General features: G+C 40.9%; 1 protein-coding gene across 1 annotated transcript in view; it reads left to right on the top strand.

The window, feature by feature from the left end:
* Positions 1–3,726: 3,726 nt before the first annotated feature.
* The window catches only part of bcl9 (BCL9 transcription coactivator), a 92,369-nt gene continuing 79,535 nt past the window's right edge, over positions 3,727–16,560 (top strand). The window contains exon 1 of the mRNA XM_060860701.1: positions 3,727–4,155. The gene's annotated coding sequence lies outside the window, so the exon portion shown is untranslated. The remainder of the gene's footprint in view (positions 4,156–16,560) is intronic.

Here is a 16,560-nt window from a genome sequence, read left to right as displayed (position 1 = left end):
TTTTTTTGTTCAGACTGTATGGGATATGGGGTGTTATAACTACAGTGTTAAATTTAGGCGACTAATTCATGCATGCATAGAATAACTCCTGCATTTTATTGGTTTGATTCTCAGCTCATGTGTGAACGTGATGTTTGATTTTATTCAGGGTTTTGAAAATAAACGCTCAGATCGTGTTGGATTTACGAAAGCAAATTGTGTTAATGTTTCTCAGCATAATCATGTGGAACTGAAGTGCGCATTTGAATGAAGTAATTTAACTAGCATTTTATTTATTTAACGTATTTCGCTGTTCACGATATGTTGGTTGTTAAAATTGTTACACAACTAGTTTACTAGTGAATGAAGAAAAAGGTTGTTGGCTTTACGGCAGAGAAATGACAAACAGTGTGTGTAAAACCAAAACTCTGACTTTAATCGGATTTAAAAGCGCAGATTAATAAACCAGATCGAAAAAAAAATGCTGTTTGTCGTGTGTGTTTTGTGTGTGCGTGTGTGTGGGTTTGGAATTCAGACTTAATACCCAAATTCATATCTGAGACTTAAATTCATATCTAAACTTTCAACCCAAACAGTCAAAAATTGCTTGAGAAGAGGATTTGTGTTCGCACAGTTCATCACACCCTGATCTCAGAAGAAACAGATTTGTGCCACTTCAACTGTGTGATGAATACAGCCTTAAATTTTCTCCCAAACAGGACACCGACTGAGCTCTGTTGATTAGACTACCGTCTGGTTGCATCTGTTATTGACTGAAAAGAAAGCCTAACACACACACACACACACACACACACACACACACACACACACACACACACACACACACACACACACACACGCACACATACGCACTATTGATTGGTAGATTAGTTGGCTACTGAGGGAGGCTGAGAGAGCTGAAATTGCAGGCTTCGTTAAATGAAGCTTCGTTGGTGTCTTTAAATAGCTCAGTCTAGGAGTGAGAGGAGTGTTTACAGAACTCCTCCTACCACAGGCTGTGTCACAAATTCATCATGTTAAACACCTTGTTGTTTGTGACACCAAAAATGAATTACAGAGCCCTGAAAGAGCAAAATGACGTGTGTTTTCTCTCGAAGGATGTCGACACTTCTCTGCGTCGAGACTCACGACACACTGTAATATTCAGTGTATTAGTATATTTTTGTATTATTTCATCTATTCCATTTGAGAAACTCGCTGTTCACAGATCTCTCTCTTCCACTCATTACTCGAAAGCTTGAATGAGCTAAAGCCTTTAACTCATTAATCTCAGGCATCACACTGCTACCAATTCTCAATGGAGAGGCCTTGTGCTCTGGCCCCGCCCTGTTCCTCCTCCTCTTCTTCCTCCTCCTCCTCCTTCTCCTCCTCCTGCTGCTCCTCCTCCTTGTCTTTCTCTCCTACATTTCAAGTGCTGAAATGTTAACTCTTTCCTCACAGGGCCTCTTCTCACCTTCACATTATCCCAATATGGCCACCGGAAGCTATCGATTTCTTCATGTCGAGGTCATGAAATGCACTCTTTTATCAATTTAGAGGAGTATTTTTCACTTAATCTTGCTTAAAGCTCGTCTTAACGTCTTAGCTTGATTGATATTATTCCTTTATGTTTTAACAGGGTGAGAAAATTAATTATTGGTTAAATGATTCAACATTAAGGTACAAGATTTGTTTGAAAATGTCATCAGTATCAAACATTCGTTCTTCAGTGATCACTTTGTTCCTCACAGGGTCACGGTGGCTTTGGGAACGCAGGGAATGAGGCGGCGAATACACCCTGGATGGGACAGTCCGTCACATGACACCATGCACACAACACGCTTGTTACCATGTAATACACTAATGAACTAATTCATTTAAGTGAATTTAATAGTCTTATATCACAGGCACTGATTTCATGATGAAAAGACCTAGTGAGTGGACATAATAATAATAATGTCATATAATCTTTTGAATAAACTTTAATCTGGTTAATGACAGGAGTGAGTCAGTCCTGCTTTTGGTTCTTGCATAAATTTTGCTTTATAGGTAAGAATAACGTTTGTTGGTTTTAGCTCAGTGTTTAACGATAAGCTATTGTCTGTAATCTTTAGACTTTTTCAGTTGTAATTCATTCATTAACACTGGTCTGAGAAATCAGCTCCTAAAATTCAACACCCGGAGACTGAGGTGTGAAGGTGAAAATCACGGATACTTCCGTATGAGACGAATGCGACACGAGCAGTTAAATGGTATAGAAGCGTGTTTACAGAATTAGCATTAGGAGAGTTAGCATTCAGTTCAGTATTTTTTTGTCCATGTTGTCTTTTTTTTTAACAGTAATTCTTTGTGTAGAAGTGACACGTATGGCATGTTTTTTTTTCCATCACATGGTTTTCACTGAAGGTGGATTCCTTAGACAATCAGTGTTATTTGAAAGTCTCAGCATTTTTAGTTTTATAAGTCACATGACATTAGCAGTCCCAGTAGTTCCTGACTCCGGTCTAAATCCCTTGTTAATTTTATCTGGCAACCCTTACGATTCTTCATGAACATTTTGACTCATTTTGAATATCTCCATCGATGACCCTCGACAATTCAGCCCTGTAATTCCTCTCGGCTTAATCGAACGCTTCAGGTTGACCTTTGACCTATTTCCAGACAATAACATTAGCAGAAGCTATTTTGTGGTGAGGTAAAAATCTGTGTGCAACATCTGCTTGCTGCCTCATCTGACTTTCACACATCTGCCTACACCTCCCAGCTGTCAGACTTTGTTCGTTCTTCTCTTTCTCACTCTTTAACTCTTAAGGCTTTTTAATGTATCTGTCAGTTTTCATACCTCTTAATTTACAACCTGTTTAACAAAAGGGAAGTGAATTGGAATTTTCAAAACGGTCTAGATCGGATAGATCAGATATCACATCCTTACACAGATGATTGTGTCGAGGTTAAACCAACACTTCACATTTGAACGGGTCAGAACTTAAAATTGAGCCCAGACATTCTACTTTCATCTCTCATATCAGGGTCTGTGGCCCATTGTTCCTAAATCCACACCTTCCCCCTTCTCTCTCTCTCTCTCTCTCTCTCTCTCTCTCTCTCTCTCTCTCCCCCTCTTTTGCAGCCCCCAGTCCACCCCCACTTTCTTCTCTTTCCCTCTCTATTTCTCCAGGCTTGAGCTGGAAAACCCAGATGAGAGGATGGATACCGTCCCACCCAACCCCCTCTTGTTCTCACTTTTCCTCCCGCCCCCTCGTCTTCTGGGTTTTTTCTCTCCCCCTCTGAGAAACTGTGAGAGAGGGAGAAGAGCAAGGAGAAAGTGAGAGCGGTGGTGACCCCAAGTCCCAGAAGAAGTGAGTGTGTGTGTGTGTGTGTGTGTTAACACATCAGACTTGAAGGATTTCACACAGAGAAAGCAAGTGAGATCTGAATGGTGGTTTGAACGGGTGTCTTCATGCACTCTGAAAAAGGAGTGTGTGTGCATATGTGTGTGGTGTGGGTACATATGTCCATGAGAAAGAGTGAGAGAGAGCGAGAGAGACAGAATGAGAAAGAGAGAGAGAGAGAGAGAGAGAGAGAGAGAGAGAGAGAGAGAGAGTGTGTGCGTGTTGGGAAGAAGAAGGGGGGTGGCCGCCTTGTTTGTAGCTTGTCAGCAATTGCCTGAGACAAGCCTCCCCCTGCATGTGTGAAAGCTACTTGGCGTGAATGCCTGGACTGTACCAAGTGAAGGCAAAATGACAGGGGGGACGGCGGCAAGAAAAACAGATCAGACCGGAGACAATAGGCCCCTCAAGTGTTCCCCCCAAGTTGCTTTGATGTTGTCCTAGCGTCTAGATGCTGAAGGGGACCAAGGATTGCAGGGAAGAGAAGCCCTTTGTGTGGATGTGTGTGTATGCACTTTTTTTCCTTCTACTTATTCTACTACTTCTTCTTCTCCTCCGGGCCGCCGTGGACAAAGGGGAGGGGGACAAAAGCTCGGGGAGAAATAGCTGAGGAGACAAACGATGAAAACCCGAACGGTCCCGTTCACGTTTTTGTGTCGGCTCTGCGTGTGAGAGGGGGCCCGAAAAGAAAGGGAGCGAAGCGAGAGAAAGAGGAGGAGAAGCTGCAGTCTCACAGCAGACTGAAAAAGAGACAGAAAGAGAGAGAGTGAGAGAGAGTGAGAGAGAGAGGGTGAGTAGGCTGTGTCTTTTTCTTCAATGCCAGCTCTCTCTTTTTTCTTTTCTTCCTCTTTTTTTTTTGTTTAGGGGGTGGAGGGTTGAGGAGAGGTAGACTTTAAGGGCGACTCAAGTTAAAGTGTGTGTGCGTGTGTGTGTGTGTGTGTGTGTATTCACCTACTATTACAAACCAGCTATGGAGATGTTATTCTTAGTTCATTAGAATGCATGCATGTGTGTGTGTGTGTGTGTGTGTGTGTGTGTGTGTGTGTGTGTGTGTGTGTGTGTGTGTGTGTGATGGAAAGAGAGATAGTTTGGAATGTGCCATTGGATATTCTATTCACTCACTATGCCAACAGTACACCTATCTCCTTTCTCACCCACATCAGGAGTACTGCTAGTGTGTGTGTGGGTGTGTTTATATGTATGGTGGATGATAATTTAAAGATACAGACCCGGTGTGTGGATGTGGTGTTGCTTCTTTCTCCTCCTGTGTGGCAGAATTGTCGCTCTCGGCAGCAGGTGAACTGCAGTGATTGTGGCAGTCCGTGTGTGTGTGTATGTGTGTGTGTTTTGGGGTGGGGGTAGTTCTATTCTGCCTGGGGGGCTTTCTGTCTATACCCAGCATGGCGGTTGCAGTTTGCTTTCACTCCACCAGCTGTTCCGAAAACCTGCAGTGGTTCCCTCTCTCTCTCTCTCTCTCTCTCTCTCTCTCAAACACACACAGACACACACACACAGACACACACGCACACACTCGTCATGACTGTCTGAAAGGTTCACCCATCATCTCGTCATCCCTAGCCTGTCATTAGAGCTACAACACACAGCCATACAGTCAGTCTGCTGCACGTATCTCTATCTGATGTGAGAGAACCCAAAGACGTAACAATTGAGAAGTAAATTTCTAAAGTTTCTTAAATCAACAAATATTGAAACACAGAAATATTACACAGAAGTCAAGAGACAAGGTGTATTCAAAATGTTTCTATGGATTGTGCATCATTACTGTCTTGAGATTTGCCCTTTAGCTCTTTGTGTCATGAAATAATAAATACATTTAGCCAAACATATGTATCCAGTTGTGTGTGGACAAGATTCATCATTCTAACTCATGCTGTCAACCATATGACTAACCAGCTCTAACCAGGCTACAATAGAAGCATAAAGTGACATGTATATTATCTTTAAAGCTGGCATCTTGACGCTTTTTTTGGAGAAATTTGATCACTTTCCAGCACTTATAAATAAAATATCCGCTCACCTGTGGCACCCCGGGTTTCATACACAGTAGAAATAATAATAATATGAACCTCCAACGTCATTCTATGTATGTATGTAGGTGCTCAGGAGCGAACGTGATTCAGCTTCAGCAAACGTCTGCTAAATTCAGCTTCGATAAAAGAAATGTATAAATAAATAAATAAATAAATAAATAAATAAAGTCTTATGACACACAAGGCATTATCTTTTAATGTGCTTAAAAAAAAAGTTTTAAGATTTGTTATCAGTGAACAAAAAAATAAACGATTCTAGCTGTGAATCTTTTTCAAAGCGATGACTCCAAAAGCTTTTAAAAACGAACTCCTGTGTGACATTAAAAGAGTCGAGTCTCCTTAATGGAATTCGGAGGTGTCCCGTGTCCTTAACCTTTGGACTTGTGTCAGAACCAAAAGATGTTTCAGCTTCAAGTGTAGAAATTTGGTGACGGTGACGGATCTCTGACTGAAGCTTCAATTAAAGCAGTAGGCTTTTTAAAAAGCTCATATATTCTGATGCATTAGCCAAACCCTTTGCTTTGTAATGTTGGTGTTTGTTTACTAAGGTCTAATGTGAGTGCTTACTTGTTTACTTGTTTACTAAAGGGACAAGTTGTGGTCTGTCTAGAGTTTGGCAGAAACTCTTAGCAAAAGATGCTAAGACCAGCTGAATGAGAAAGAGCCCTGGGCCAAAAATGCTGCCAATCCCAAATGCCACTTCTAGCAACATGAGATAAAAGGGACTTCTCTGGCATTCATGTGGTTCAATAAATAAAATAATTTTGGTTGGAAATAAGCCTTAATCGTACACTGCATATGAGTAAACTTTAGCTGCGTGTGTTCCACATCGTTGTAATAACAGTGAAAAGAAGACGGCTGTATTAGCATGCAGCACCATTTAGAAACGATTGTGTATTGCATATTATTGCAGTCTTTAACCATGTACTTTACACCATATTATCTTAATACACAATATTCTGTGTGCCTTTAGTGCACAAACAGTGAAATAGACAGAGCTAATAAGGGATGAGATGTATATGATGTCTAACAGCAGAACTCTATTTTTTAAATATATATTTTTAACCAAATGTTCATGACGCACTATATGCCGCATACCGCCCTCGCACGAAATCCGTCCGTGATTAGCCTGGATTCCAGTGGTGTGACCCAATACAGGCGGCTAACAAGGCTTCAGTAGCCTCATGACACACTCCCCCTACTCCTCCTTCTAATCACAGTTTGAGACAAACAGAACAAAATTAGAGACAGAGCGAGACAGAAGTAAATAATGGAGGACGAGACGCCCCAGAGATCTGCTGCTAAAAGGAGCAGGAAGGAGGAAGCGAGGGATTTGATCCTCAAAAAGGAGGAATCTTCTTCCATGGAGTGGGCTCCAGAGAAAATAAATGCGTTTATTCTTCACACTTGTCAAATATCCAATGCATAAATTATGGCCATGTTACAGCGATGCTTAATAACCCACAGCAAACATAAAACGCATTTAGTTAGATGACAGTTTAGTTAATACCAGGATACGCCAGCGCACAGTCATAATTGTTTCATTATCTTGTGGAGGCATAGGCAGATCTTGGTCGGTAGGCAGAGATATTCAATCGCCAATATAATGAAGGAGGTGAGCGAGAAAAGAGTGAGAGAGTGTCTATTTCTCTCCATTAAAAAAAAAACCTCCTTCTATGGTGGTATGCGGGGTTCTGGATTAATCCTGCGACCTCTCCGAGCTAATAAGTTTTTGAATAGGAGAGGTGTTGTGTGTTTTCCTGTGTGCCGAGATGATTGTACATTCAGTTAAAGGTGCCCATCACACCACGAAGGAGGGAGGGATGGAGGGATGGATGGATGAATGAATGGAGAGAGGAAGGGCTAGAGAGGGGGGAAGGGGGAACGATGATGTCTTGGGTTTTTAAAGGACATTTGTATTCATGGCATGACAGGAGGGAGGGAGAAAGACAGAGAGAGAGAGAGAGAGATAGAGAGAGAGAGAGAGAGAGACAGAGAGAGAGAGAGAGAGAGAGAGAGAGAAAGTGAGAAAGACAGTCGGAAACACTTGATGAGGCGAGCTCAGGACTATATGTCTAGTGAGGCTGACGGGTGTCATCAATGTAGCTGTGATGGCACGGTGGAGACATAAATTCAGGCACAGCTGCATCACAGTGCCATATACACACAGTGTAAACAACAATTCTAGAAAAAAAGAGGACATCAGATGGACTTTTACTTTCCTGAAAGCCAAAAAGCTCAACAATTAGGAACAGATTTGCACATTTGTACCAAGTTTATTACATACGTTTCTGTCATAGTCACGGACTTGCTTCAGCATACGGTCTCTTATTTGAACCGAGCGTGTGCGTGACAGACAAATATACATCGTGTGTTCTAAAGAAAACAAAATGTCAGAATGTAAGATTAACATGCTGGCACTCGTGACCCATCTCTGTGGTAGTTTCCATCTCAGCATCCATGTGTTCTTCACTGACCTTTAAAAACAAAGCCTGGAAAAGAAAGTGGAAATGAATGACATGAAATCCATCTAAATGGAATGAAATGAAAACATTCTGAAACACACAGCGCCATGTGATATAAGTCTGTTAACTCGGGGCATCTGTCTGTCGGATAAAACAAAAACTCGTATTGGTTCAACGCTCTCTTCCTTTAAAATCGGCTTAAGCACGATTGGTTGTGCTGTGCGACAACCGCCTGGGACTTGAACGCATTTTGCTGTGATCAGACTGACATCGTGTGTGATCTGAGCGAAAACTGGGGGTGTAATTTGCTTTGGCTTTGAAGCCTCAGCCACAGTGTGTCACTCACACCCAGGCAGTAGGAGATGGAGGAACCTCTATGCTGCATCTCTTAATCTTTCTTCTCTCCTTACCTCTTACTTGTCTCTGCAGCAGATGTTTGGCTTGTCTGGATTTTTCTCTCTTTCTCTGGCACATGGTACTCCTTCCTGTTGCCTCCTGCAAATCACAGCTTTCTCCAAACTCTGTCAATGATTTAGGACATTACATTCTCTCACATTCTCCAACCACTGATTTCACCAGAACTCCATCACTCACGAAGGTTTGAGGCAAATTGTAGCTCACTCCTGACTCTGGTAAAAAAAAAAAAAAAAAAAAACAAGGAGTGGGATCATGCTACCATTCGTTTATTCTTTGTCTGTCTCTTTCTCATTCCATCGTTCCGGTCCATTCGCCTACTTCTTCCCTGCGTCGATCATTGATGGTCTTAGCAGCACTGCTGAGCCGCAGACTCAGGCCATCGATTGGCCTACTAATCGCCATGGATTTCTGCTCAAAGTGGTAAAAAATTTGCCATGGCTTATGGCTAAGCATTTTTTATAGAAGCTAGCTGAAGAGGAGATGGGATGAAGCAATGAGTGCTGTGTACCAATAATTGATATTAAGATAGACGTGAGTGCTACCAGGTCTAGAATCAGTATTTGTCTTTGACCTCTGTTCTCCTGAAGGAAGATTGAAGGAAATGTATAGAAACAGGAGCAGAGAAAGGACAGATCATGGGTTGTCTGTGAGAGCCTTAAGACACAATTAGTTCAAGATATGGTAAGGCCTTGATGATGTCACAGCTCCAGGTTCCTCATCTAGATCTGCAGCTCGAGTTCCGTTCTGTATGGCTGTCAGTTTCACGGGTTTCCTCTGGGTTCCCTGTTTCCTCATAACGTCCAAATAACAATTGACTAGCAGACTGGCTACACTCTTAATGATTGTGTTTATTTGTGTCCATGCAATAGACAGGTGCCCTTTCAGCCTTGTATCATGTTCCTGGGTTATAGATCCACTGAATAAAGGAACTGTTGAAGATGAATGAATGATGCGCTAAAGCAATGCACACACAATAGTATTGAGTTTTAACACTTCATTTTATGTGTGTCATCTATAAAAGAGCAGTATGTGTAATAACGGTTACCAAGTGCTAAGCCAGAACCACAGCTCCATACAAGACCTCAATGATGATAGTTTATTTTCAAACTTATACATTTTTATATTTATATATTCATATTTGGGGGTCACAGTGGCTTAGTGGTTAGCACGTTCACCTCACACCTCCAGGGTTGGGGGTTCGATTCCCGCCTCCACCTTGTGTGTGTGGAGTTTGCATGTTCTCCCCGTGCCTCGGGGGTTTCCTCCACATACTCCGGTTTCCTCCCCCGGTCCAAAGACATGCATGGTAGGTTGATTGACATCTCTGGAAAAAATTGTCCGTAGTGTGTGATTGTGTGAGTGAATGAGAGTGTGTGTGTGCCCTGCGATGGGTTGGCACTCCATCCAGGGTGTATCCTGCCTTGATGCCCGATGACGCCTGAGATAGGCACAGGCTCCCCGTGACCCGAGGTAGCTCGGCTAAGCGGTAGAAAATGAAGGAATGAATATTCATATTTTTATAATTTATACTTCAGGTTAGAAGAACACTTTGGGGAGGATTCAGAAAAATCAAGAAAAAAATATTGCACCAAATTCTGCAGCAATTCCCAAGTACTAATGTATGAAGGTGTGAGAACTGGGAGATTTGTTTGATGAATGAAGCAAGGTTGTCAAGAAATCAGTGTCAGGCCACTTGTAGCCTCAGCCTCAGCTCACAAAGCATTTACATTTTTTTGGACATTTACCTGGACACAAACTTCACTCTCTTGAATGGTGAACATTTACTGGCAATATATATTTATTTGCATTGTTCGCAATGGGAAAAGAAATTTTAAAGCTTTTTGAAGCATTATAGAGCCATTGGCTTGGACAAATGTTAACTCTGCTATGTTAATTATTAATAAGTTTCATTTGAGACAGTCAGGGAAAAAACACGGTTGGTCATTTGCATTGTCAGAGTACGAGGCTCTTGTATCCTTAGTGTCTCTTTTCTCTGTCCTTAAAATCTGAGTAGTCGTTTGGGACTTTTCTCTTGAAAGTGAGTGCATTGCTATTTCCTAAGGAGACAGTGTTTACAGATTCAATTCAATCTAAGTTTATTTGTATAGCGCTTTTTTCAATTGACATTGTCTCAAAGCAGCTTTACAGAACATAAACATAGCACAAACGGTTAATATAAAGAATAATAAAAAGATTAATAGAATGCAAAATTCAAGATTAATATTAGATAGATTTAGTTCACAATGTGTATGTATTTATCCCCAATGAGCAAGTCTGAGGTGACTCAGGCAGCAAACTCCCTTAGACGGAAAAGGAAGAAACCTTGAGAGGAACCAGACTCAAAGGGGAACCTCATCCTCATATGGGTGACACTGGAGGGCGTGATTATAAAAGATCCATTTCTTTTGAGTCATTATAAGCTTGGCTAACTACCACTTTAAAGTGTCTTGCCCCAAACTATTGAAATAGAAGGATTCTATATTATCTTTCACAGATGAGTCATTCTGAGTCAATCTAAATGTGGTACTTGATGAACAGTCTAAAGATAACCAAAACCCGGAAGTTGATTTTAGACATTTGTTTTAGTTCTCAGAAGACCTTCAGACAGAGCAGAAACCTGACTTCAGTAATTAGTACATGAGATCTGCTAACAGCCGTGAATATGTTTTGTTTATTCTTAGTCGAGTATTGTTTAAAGGAAATCAAACCTGGTCTCAGCCGAGTGGCTGAAGGCGGAACAGCTTGAATAATGCAGAGTAGTCATGTGACAAGAATATTTGGCTTTGGCTTATCTCTCTTCCAGGTGGTTGTGCTTTTTGTATTTATCTTCTTTTTTCCTGTAACTCTTCTTAATTTCTTCCCCATCTGTCCCAGAAACTGTAGTATGTGTTCGGATCCAATTTCATCAAAAACAGACCTTATCCAGACTGTCTGAGTCGTTCTCATTAAGACCAGAGGCTCATTACTTCAAGCCAGACATGCTAAACTGGGTGCTATCTTGGTTCAAGTTATTGTTACTCCACCTGGAGCCGATTTGGCTCCAGTCACTGCAGTTAGAGCAACAGAGCCCAACTCAGGCTCTCAAGAATCCTGTGGATTTTTATTTCTATCACCTACCACATGTCACACATTGGCTTCGATGGGAACACACCTGTTTCCCAGGTAGAAATTGGTTCATTAAGCACCAACGACGACAGAGACTTGGAGACGGTGTTGCATTCTCAGAAGGTCTTGCTGCCATCTTGGCTTCTGCATATATGGCTCACATGGCTGCCATCTTGGACCTTGTTTCCAAGCACCTGTGACGGTTGTGTACACACAACTTGGTGTGGTGCAAGACTAATGGCCTCAGCGTGAATCTCAGCACTGACAGCAACGGTGATTTCATTTGATGCAACGAATGGGTTGCTGTTACAGATGAAGAAAGAGAGAGGCGAAGAAGGGGGAGGGGAAAAGAGAGACACAAAGACGTGGGATAGAAAGAATCGTGTTGAAATAGATAGAGAAAGAGAGACGAGGAAACATAGAAACAAACATAAAAAGGAGAGTGATCCAAGGTGCGAGAGTAACACCGAACCACAGCACAAGTGAAACGGAGAGATCACTTATCTTCTAAGTGGATCACCTGCCTGGATTGGTGAAGAAGTAGAGTGTTGTTGCCATGGCATTGCTGGTTGCATGCTTCTGCGTCTGGTGTGTAATCATCATTGATGCTCACACTCCCCCTCCCTTCTTCTACACCTCCCTTACCCTGAGCTCTTCTCCTCCTTCACTCCTCCTTTCCCAGACTCTTTAGGCTCTCAGATCTAGGCTGTTCTTCAGCAGCTACTTCATTACAGCAACAAATTCTTCTGCTCACTTCATAATAATCAGACAATTAATGTATAGAGCAGACGCACTCGAGAAGAGAAAGGACGTTTCCTCTCGAAGACAGCGTGTGTAATTAATTTCACTTTGACAATAGCGTCTCCTAGGTTAATTTGAACCTGCAATCTTTTGCTCAACCTCAGCCATCAATCACCTGGTAACCGACCTTCAGAGCTGTGTTTACTTACTGAAGAACACAGCCGTCGTGTTAGCCTGAGTGATGCGTGGCATGGTTTGTAACCAGTGGCACATTCTGTGTAAGTCAGCTAAATATGAGATATTTTATATGCAGTACACTATAGTTACACACTGTATATCCTCAGCTGAAACTGGAAGATTTTAAAGGAGTACTTCAGAATGGATACAACAACAAATTAAATGACTCAAGAAAATTAAATGACGTTTTCTATTTTGGTTTATGGCTGGAGTTTAATGTTGTATTTTTAAGTGCATATTATGGGATTATTTAAACGTATTTCTGAAGTTTCTCATCACTTTCGTTTTATAAAGAGTTTTGCAGGAAACCAGATTATAATTTTTCACACAGTGCAGAGAAATGAGTTAAAATTCATGGTAATTGTTGGTATGGTAATATCACATATGCTACAAATGTAGATTCTGGAGATTTTATTATTATTTATTAATTTAATTTTAAGGGGCACGGTGGCTTAGTGGTTAGCACGTTCGCCTCACACCTCCAGGGTTGGGGGTTCAATTCCCGCCTCCACCTTGTGTGTGTGGAGTTTGCATGTTCTCCCCGTGCCTCGGGGGTTTCCTCCGGGTACTCCGGTTTCCTCCCCTGGTCCAAAGACATGCATGGTAGGTTGATTGGCATCTCTGGAAAATTGTCCATAGTGTGTGATTGCGTGAGTGAATGAGTGTGTGTGTGTGCCCTGTGATGGGTTGGCACTCCGTCCAGGGTGTATCCTGCCTTGATGCCTGATGACTCCTGAGACTCCCCGTGACCCAAGAATAGTTCGGATAAGCGGTAGAAAATGAGTGAGAGAATTTAATTTTAATTCTTTTACATAAAAAGGTTTCACGTCACTGGTATGAACGACTCGAAATCCTCACCAAATATGAAATTAATATAAATGCACAGTATATGGAGAATTAGAGAAGCGCATAAACAGCAAAGACTTTCAACCCTTATGGACAATTACGTGTCACCTTATATGTCCAAAATATTAACATATTACTAGCAACAAATTAAATTTTCATATTGATGCTGTAATTTGGTGAATATGTCGGTTTACTTTGACTTAGGGATTGGGAATATGCCCTGAGACCTGAGATAGATTAGATTTAATTCGACCACTCTCTATATTTGAATATATTAATAAGCAAAAAATGTTCTGTTTCATTACTTTTTTTTATTGAGCTTTCCTAGAAAGTGTCCGAATCCCCTGATGAGCAAAGCCGTGATTTGATTTGACATGTCCTCTGTTTTAAAAGACAATGTTCTTCAATATCAGGAGCCTAGACAGTTTAGGTTTAAGTTTCACTTAGTTTAGCCCTGAATCCTTCAGAGCATAGAGGTGATTTCATTAGGTTTGTGGCTGGCTGGATAGATAGCGTATACCCTTAAAATGAATACCTCTCGTCACTAGTGAGCTGTAACTTAATTTGCTCTTAACCACTTTGACCTTTTTTCAGTTATACCCCCTACTTACATTGTATTTCTCCTCTACCAATAAAAATTATTGTAAATTATCGCTGCATTCAGATTATGTAACTTAGTATGTGTTTGCTAATTTGGTTCTTAAAAAATATGTGTACATAGTCGTCTGGAGCCATATTTTCTAACAATATATCAAATATTACCAAAATATCATTCATTTTTTTGTTATACATAGACTAAATCTATTTAATTGTTTGTATTTCTTGGCTTCTTGTAGATCTACTTGGTTTGTGTGAGGTTGCTAAGTACCCAAGATATCAAGTGGTGAAACACGTGAAGGGTTAAATTAGTCCAAAATACACCACATCATTCTAGCACCAATGCTGCCTGACCAGAGAATTCTGCACCATTGCTTCACCAGCTCTTGCCGAGTGGCCGTCACTCTGCTCCTCCATTTTTTTTTACCTGCTGCACTTTGCTGCTGGTGCTTCATGCCTCGGGTGACAGGAATCCAATTTCACCGTGTCTTCGGGAAAGAATCTCTCAGGCTGATGAGAGCTATCGGGCATGTGGGAGATGCAGCTTCCACCCCCTTATTCATCCATTGCTCTTGGGGACTTGGATCCTTCTACCAGACAGGTACAGCCAGGCAGGTGTTGTGGCTAGGGGTCAAAAACTTTTGGATAAAAATATTTAGGAACACGGATGTGTGGCTTTAAATCGAGGCCTGTTAGAGGAACAAGACATTTGGTGGCATCAGGCCACTGTGATCCATGTCTGCAGCACTTCCTGTCATTGTCCATTTGGAAGTAGGGAATGTTAGTCTGGACAGAAAGAGCCGGATGCTCTGTGTTTCTTGCAGACATCATGCAGAGAGTTTTGATTTGAAGGTTTTGTAGCTGAGTTGAAAGACACCACATCTGCACCAGATCATTGCTTTTTTTTTTATTGTTGTATTCAACATGTTTATGAGAAGATATCACATACACCAGCCGGTTAGAGAGGATCAACATCACGTGCAGAGAATAAAATATTACCATAGTATTATGTGTTAATGTTAACAATATGGCCGGACCTATGGAAGTGTTGTTGATGCAATTCTGTCTTAATAATTAATCAATATATCTAAGGAACATGTCGATATTCTCAGTGGCTTCGTCTCATTTCTCTTGTTTCTAATGCTGCGATGGAGATAAAGAGATGATTTTCTGGTTCCTTGTCTACACCAAGGAGAAAACAGAAAACCTGAAATTTCAAACACATCAACTTCCCCATTTATAGAGTGACGTCAAACCAATATGGCCGCTCACACTGTGTAAAAGTGCCTCTTTGCTACTTTTACATTAGTTTATAGCATTATAGGGTTTAGATCAGTTAGTATACAGACATAATACTTGGTTAAATATATAACACTGACAATACTAATCATGAGAGATATAATGCTATAATGTTAGCCAGTTACCTTGTTGCTAAGCTACTCGCTATTGTCTGAAGTATGAAGTTTCCTATAGTTGAAGAGTACACTAAATAGTCACTAAAAGTATGGTTGAAGAAGCTCTTTATAAGCTTTAAGTGCTCTGACAGAGCAAATGATTGAATTTATCTAAAAAAAAATTTGTATAGTGTGTCTCAAAAGTCTCCTTACATTGGGGAAATTTGACTTTATTTATAAAACATTATCTACGTATCACAATTTCTTTGCAAACACACATGGAGTCGTCTCTCCCACTCATGATGAATGATGATCTCTATCTATCTATCTATCTATCTATCTATCTATCTATCTATCTATCTATCTATCTATCTATCTAAGAATGGAAAATTGTGGATACATTTTGTAAAAAGTTTTTTATTAAATATTTAAAATGTATGGTGATTTTCAGGAGAATAGTGTATGTATGCATGTGTATTATATATATATATATATATATATATATATATATATATATATATATATATATATATATATATATATGTGTGTGTGTGTGTGTGTGTGTTTGTGTGTGTGTGTATAATGTATGTATATATTGCCTTTGCACTGTGTGTGTTACTCACCAGCTCCACTTCCAAGAATCATCAACGCACAAATACACACCCACACACACACCACTGATTAGTCACAGTAGTGTGAAAATAATACAGAGAGCTTTATGATTATTTATTTATCTATTTCCATAATTTAGCCGCTCTGCTGGAGGAGCTTGCTTTCCGTTTCACCGGTATTTTAGATGACTCTGCTGTGATCCCTTCCGTTCCTTTATGCACAAAGCAACACAACGAATTTGATACGTGCTGGATCTTAGAAATTTGATTCTGAAAGAGCATGCGTGAGAGAGACACACACAGAAATACAGACAGAAAAGAGAGGGAGAGAGAGAGAGAGAGAGAGAGAGAGAGAGAGAGAGAGAGAGAGAGGTGAATGGAAAAAATGGAAATGAGCATCTTGAAATTTGATGTTGACTTTTTCTTTTTTTGGGTGGCATGTGTGAAAAGAGAGAGAGAGAGAGAGAGAGAGAGAGAGAGAGAGAGAGAGAGGAAGTTGTGTGAGGACACTATAGAGGTGACAGAAAAAAAGATGCTACCTCTGTTTCTTTCTCTCTTCCCACTCTTCTGCTTTCTGTCATATCTCCACATGCTCTCTCTCTCTCTCTCTCTCTCTCTCTCTCTCGTTCTCTCTCTCTTTCTGCAGCAGTGGTCGTGTTCAGATGACAGAGGGGTAGGTGACTCATCAGGGAGCTGCTCGCAACTACAGACAGAGAGAAAATGAAGCATGG

Source organism: Tachysurus vachellii, chromosome 24, assembly GCF_030014155.1.
Source record: "Tachysurus vachellii isolate PV-2020 chromosome 24, HZAU_Pvac_v1, whole genome shotgun sequence".
Taxonomy (NCBI): Eukaryota; Metazoa; Chordata; class Actinopteri; order Siluriformes; family Bagridae; genus Tachysurus; species Tachysurus vachellii.
Note: the sequence above shows the minus strand (reverse complement) of the source record. Positions and strands in the feature narration are given on the sequence as shown.